The sequence below is a fragment of the Sciurus carolinensis genome, chromosome 12 (assembly GCF_902686445.1).
Source record: "Sciurus carolinensis chromosome 12, mSciCar1.2, whole genome shotgun sequence".
Taxonomy (NCBI): Eukaryota; Metazoa; Chordata; class Mammalia; order Rodentia; family Sciuridae; genus Sciurus; species Sciurus carolinensis.
Window position 1 is genome coordinate 81,913,066 of NC_062224.1, and position 6,478 is coordinate 81,919,543.

Sequence of the window (6,478 nt, forward strand, 5' to 3'; positions counted from 1 at the left end):
TTTTATTATTTCAAGTTGGTCCAGTTGTGGCTCAGAAGTCTTGGGCTTGGACCCTTAGTTATTCATTCAACACCTGAAGAGTGGTGTTGCCTTCCCTGGAGCCTACGATTCAACTGGGAAGTGAAGGAATCATATTCTATAATAACATGAGGCACACAGTGCCAGGGCCCAGGGCCTCCTTCTTAAAATTCCTCCCTAGACTTAGACAAACCCCCTTTCCTTGGGTCCCCTTAGCACAGGCAGGTGTTTTCCAATATAGTCTTACTTGATATTAGGAGACAGCAAAACACAAAATGCAAAATATAAAAACTGTCAAATTTCCAAAGAACAAGCTTCCGGGTCTAGATGACACCGAAGGCCCCTTGTGACTGCATGGTACTTTGTTAGATGTCTCTGCCAGTGGCTTCTCAGCCAAGCAGCAGTCTGCCTCTCGCCTTCCTGATTCTCAGTAACTGGTCTAATTGGCATCTTGTCCTTTTCCCGGATAAAAAATCCACCTGTTTTTCTGCAAGAACATAAGCTTCCTTTTGTTTTGAAGTTATTCCCACTCAATTTTGATATTTTCTAAAGTCGAACTCCACATTCTGCCTCAATCAATTAACAGGACTTTTACATGCATCTCTCGTGAAGCCCAGGAGCTAACTGTTCCAGGTCAAGATATCAACTCTCCCCTCTGGAGAATTCTGTAAAGTTCCTATGGGAGTAATGTTTAGCCATTACCAGTGCAGAATGCTAATTCAACAAGACACTACTCATAGCATGATTTGGCATCAATAGATTAATTCTCTCAAAGGGAGGCAAGACACACGCATGACACAATTAACTAACAGGGCAAGCAATGTATGAGTAAGTGCCAAATGATTGGTACAGTTGAGAAGTAGGGTTGAAAGAGACAGAGTGGGGCCAGGGTTGTGGCTTAGTGGTAACCTGCTTGCCTAGCACCAGTGAGGCCCTGGGTTCGATCCTCAGCACCACATAAAAATAAAATAAAGGTATTGTGTCCATCTACAACTAAAAATATATATATATATACATATACATATATGTATAATATATAGAATATATAATGTGTATATATACATTAACCTAAAGACTAAAAATATATTGAAAACTACATAAAAAAAGAGATGGAGTGAACAACATGCTCTGGAATAGCCAATAGAGCCTTGTACAAGACTTGGGACGAGCAGTTTAGGGGATCTTGGGGAGACTCAGGCCACAGCTGCTCCACCAGCAAGGCAGATGCAGCCCTCATTGGGCACCTGACCAATGGCACCCTCTTAGACTCTGCAGGCACTGCGTGTGCCACCACAGCACTGCGTGCTCTACGTTGGGGGTCTTTTGAGGAGGAGCGGTAGATAAGGCGGGATCCTTGCTTACATGTGTCATTCATTACCTAAAAGGTTGTTTATTCAACAGCAGAAGCCTCCGCTCCAAACCCTAAGGGCTACTAGGCGATTAGCTCCATGTTTTAGTATTTAATCTAGCCCCTCCTCTCCATTTTATGAGTCCTTTGAAAGCAAAAAGTAACACTCCCAGCCTGCTGTCACTTTCTTTTAACTAAAAGGTCACTGATTACAACCGGAATACCACATGCATTAAGATAAGGCCTGGACTGTTTTGTTTCTAAATGAACAAATAAGATAAAAGGTTTCAGGCTGCTATTTATAAGCACTTTTCAGCAAATAAGGTTGTGGGTGTAAAGAGTCTCCATTCCCAGTAAATGAGAAGCCTCATCTGACAGGCCATTAGAGGGTCCACCTGAACCCTCTTGCACTTGACTTTGCCAAACGGGTTAAGGGTTCTAATTCCAGCCTGCAAGAGGTGCTGTAGATACAGTGTGGCTCCCTTGCTCAGGAGAGTCCTCTGGTTTCTTGGTTTCTCTTCCCCTCCTCTCTCCCTCTTTCTCTCTCTCTTTCCCTCTCTCCAAGGCCATAGGCATGTTGGGCAAGTGCTGTACCCCTGAACGATGTCCCTGGTTTTTTTTTTTTTTTTTTTTTGCAGTCACTCAAAAGCACCCTTGGCAATCCATTCCTTGATTAGTTCAAGTATATAATACAATTCCAATAGTGGGCAAAGATGAGGTGGAGGAATGAAAAGGGACAGTATCTCCAGGCAGTAGGGAAAGTCTGGGATTAGCTATTGCCATTCCAACTGCCACTGTATCACAAGTAGATTCAGGAAGCAACAGAAAATTCAGATATGAATGCCTCCCAGAGAACAGCAAAGCAGTGTTTCCTAACCAGTGGCCCTGAGTGGTTCCCCAGTGTTGTCCCAGGGACTTTATGTCCTTAAAAGTGGGATTAGAGTCCAGTTCATTTGTTAAAATTCTTTAAATTTTGGGGGAGAGTAATGGGGGTTGAAGTCAGGGGTACTTGACCACTCAGCCACATCCCCAGCCCTATTTTGTATTTTATTTAGAGACAGGATCTCACTGAGTTGCTTAGTGCTTCGCCATTGTTGAGACTGGCTTTGAACTCTCAATCCTCCTGCCCCAGCCTCCCCAGCTGCTAGGATTACAGGTGTGCGCCACCATGCCTGGCAAAATTCTTTAAATTTTAAGAAACTTTAAATCAATTTCTTTTTTTTTCTCTAGATATTTAATGAATGCAAGATGCAGTGTGGCCATATTCCATGAAATGTGATTACTAGTAGGGAAGTTGCAGCCCTACTGAACCAAACAAAAGTATTATGAGACAGCTAAAAGGTTTATATAGGTGTGTTTGTTCTTAATTTCTATAATGTAGACAGTTTGATATATAAGGTTGTTTCTTGTGCTTTTTCTACTTTAGGCGATTATATACTTTAAATACAGATGAGGCACACACAAAATTTTTACTAGTTTGAGTTACAAATATTCTTTTTACTATAGACCTCCCCCTGCTGCAGTTTAGGTGAGAAGACCCAGACTTTGGTATAAATAACTTATATCCATGACAATATTTGAAGGATACATTAGTGTTCACCGTTGACATTTGTGTAGTCGTTTGGTAAGGGGGTGACTCTGGGCTGATGGATAAACACACTAAATTTAACACCTTGGTTATTCGCAGCCCTAACAAAACCACTGTTGGCAGGCATTGCGATGGCTTTTAGGGTGTCTCCTGTCCCAAAAGTTGTTAACAAATGGCTATTTTGCTTTTTGAACTGACCACTAGTCTCAAGGCACACTCAGAAAGCTGGTCTGGCACCACATTAATTTGCTTAATGAGCATAGTGGCCCTCTCTCTCTCCCCAGGTCCTCCTAAAGTATCTAGAATAGACTGAAAATTCTTGACAGCAGATTCACAAGCAAACAACTCCTTGTCCTTCATAAATGCCTCCAGCTGAGGTAGAACCTGGCTCTTTCCTCTCTTGCTCTGCTTGTTCTGTGAGCACATTTTCTTTGAAGATAAAGCAGCAGCCTCCATTGCTGAGGGCAGATACATATGTGATTAAAGTAGTAACATCCAGATTTACTCTTTTACACACATCGACCTTTATCTCTGTTGGAAATGCAACACTCGCTAGTATATTTTCCTGGTCTACTCTGGTCACCTGCAAAAGTTCTGGACCCTCATCCTCCGATCCACTCTCCTTAGTTGGAGCTCCTCAGGTGATCTAACAGAGAGTTGACTGCTACTATGTCTCCTCTCACAGATATGCCCATTTCTTTCAGCTTCTCTACCATGGGGCTTGAGACACTGTTGTAAAATGCAAAGATGATGTAAGGGTTGCCGTACTGCACTGGCTGCTGGAGACTGACCCAGAGGAAGTCTTCAGCCTGCTCAATGATGCTTTTGTCCCCATATTGGCCTCTGCCCAGCCAGATGTTATGCAGTGCTTCAGCCTTTCGGCCAATGGCTTTCACCCAAGGATGACCACCAATTGCAACTACATTCACTATCAAAGTCTGCATTTCTCCCAAGGTATCTGTGTAATCAAAGACATGGAGAACACTAACAACTTCTTCCAGGTTTTCTGCTGATTCCACAATGGCTCTCAGATGTGTTAGATTTGTGCTTTGCAAATGGGATTCTTTAACAGCTACTTTCCCAGCTTCTGAGAATTTTAGTTCCTAGAAGAATTTTAATTCTGCTTTCAATTTACTGCACAGCATTGCACCACCTTCTATACCACCTTTTCTTGATCTTAAAAGTGATTCTGCTCTCTTCATCAGTTCCTTGGCTACGGCGATTCTTTCACAGAGCATGGAGCGTGCAGACAGACATGCGACAGTATTATTCCTTTCCAGCAGCGCCCAGATCGCGAGCGCGAGCAGGCAGTCGCGGGCACGTGGAGACGGTACCCGCTGGGAAACCTCACCTGGCAGCCCCCAGCCCACTCAGCGCCGATGGTGCTCCCTTAAGTCAATTTCTTAAATGCAGAATTGGAGAATCACATATCAAGCCTTGGAAGTAGCTTTTTTCCTTATTATTACACGTAATTAAATTTCAATGTGTATTGTAATATGCAAACCCAAACACTGTGTTTCCCTAAGATATATTTGTTGAATCTCTAGCAATTAGAGAAAAGAAAATCAAAACTACACTGAGATTCCATCTCGCTCCAGTCAGAATGGCAATTTTCAAGAATACAAGCAACAATAAATGTCAGGTGAGGATGTGGGGAAAAAGGCACACTCACACATTGCTGATGGGACTGCAAATTGGTGCAATCACTCTGGAAAGCAGTATGGAGATTCCTCAGAAAATTTGGAATGGAACCACCATTTGACCCAGCTATCCCACTCTTTGGTTTATACCCAAAGGACTTAAAATCAACATACTACAGTGACACAGCCACATCAAAGTTTATGGCCACTTAGTTCACAATAGCTTAGTTCACATACACAATGGAACCAATCTAGGTGCCCTTCAACAGATGAATGGATAAAGAAACTGTGGTGTATACTCATAATGGAATATTATTCAGCCTTAAAGAAGAATGAAATTATGGCATTTGCCTGTAAATGGATGGAACTACAGAATATTATGCTAAGTATAAACCAATCCCAGAAAACCAAAGGCAGAATATTTTCTCTGATATGCAGATGCTAATTAACAATAATGGGGGTAGTTAGAGGTATTTTGGACTATACAGAGGGGAGTGAAGGGAGGGGAGAGGGTATGGAAGTAGGAATGATAGTAGAATGAATCAGACATTATTAACCTATGTGCATATATGACTACACTAACAGTGTAACTCTACATCATGTACAACCAGAAGAGTGAGAAGTTATACTGCATTTATGTGTGATGTGTCAAGATGTATTCTACTGTCATGTATAACTAATTAGAACAAATAAAAAATATATTAAACACACTAAAAAAAAGATTTACTTGTTGAATAATCATATCTTTTTATGCAATTTATTTAAAGTAAATTAAGGAAAAGGCATCATTTGTTGAGTGGGGAAAAGCAGAAAATTGAATGTTACAGTAAAGTTTTATAATAAAATGAACATTATAGTGCAATTCTTTTTTAAAATTTTTTATTCATTCTTTAGAGTTGTACAAGGCAGTGGAGTGTATTTTGACATATTCTACATACATGGAGTATAACTTCCCATTCTTGTGGTTATACAGGATGTGGAGTTTCACTGGTCATGCACTCATACATGAGCATAGGAAAGTTACGTTTGATTCATTCTACTGTTATAGTGCAATTCTTGATCATGTGGTGAGTTAGAGAAAATATTTGTGTTTAAGATCATGTTGTTATTATACACTTTAAATATAGTAGCCTTTATTATGATGAGTATTATTTTTTAAGTCATATAGATGCCTTGAGCACTCCGTATTTGGACTCTCCCATCTATTGAGGCAGTTTGAAAATAGAAGCCAAATGTCCCCAGCTTCCCTTGAAGCGAGGGCGGAGGTGCAGGCAGACTCCAATCAGTGTCCCTGCCTGTGATTTCAGTGTGGAAGACGATGTGGTGAAGTCGGACCTGATCCCTTCCGGTGAGAGCAGAGAGGCACTGGGGAGACATCCAGCTTCCAGAGGGGTCTTGACAGAGTGTCCCTGCTCAGCATCAGGCCTGCGTCCAGTGGCAGGGAAAGCAGTTGCAGCACCGGCTTCTAAGCTTGTTGTTCTGATTTTCTTTCCTGAAGATTATGCAAATGGCCCTCCATCCTTTAATATAGTGGTCTTTAAACTTTTTTTCAGTGCTGGATTTTGAACCCAGGGGGGCTCTACCACAATCTACATCCCCAGACCTTTTTATTTTTAATTTTTGAGACAGGGTCTCACTAAATTGCCCAGTCTAGTCTTGAATTCATGATCCTCCTGCTGCAGACTCCCAAGTCTCTGGGATTGCAGGTGGGTACCTCCGCACCTGGCTCTTTAAACATATTTATGGACGTACTCTTAAAACAAATTCAAGGAAGCTGGTTTTCTAAAGTGTCCGGGTGGTTACATGCTAGACTGCATTTAGGAACAATTTGTCCTGCATAAGTAAATGTTCTGCTACAAAGTACAGTTTAATATACCCTGTAGA

The 6,478-nt window shown here is 41.6% G+C and overlaps 1 pseudogene; it reads right to left on the reverse strand.

Annotated features, from left to right (window-relative positions):
- Nucleotides 1–2,955: 2,955 nt before the first annotated feature.
- Nucleotides 2,956–5,601, reverse strand: LOC124961412 (UPF0415 protein C7orf25-like; annotated as a pseudogene).
- Nucleotides 5,602–6,478: the final 877 nt, after the last annotated feature.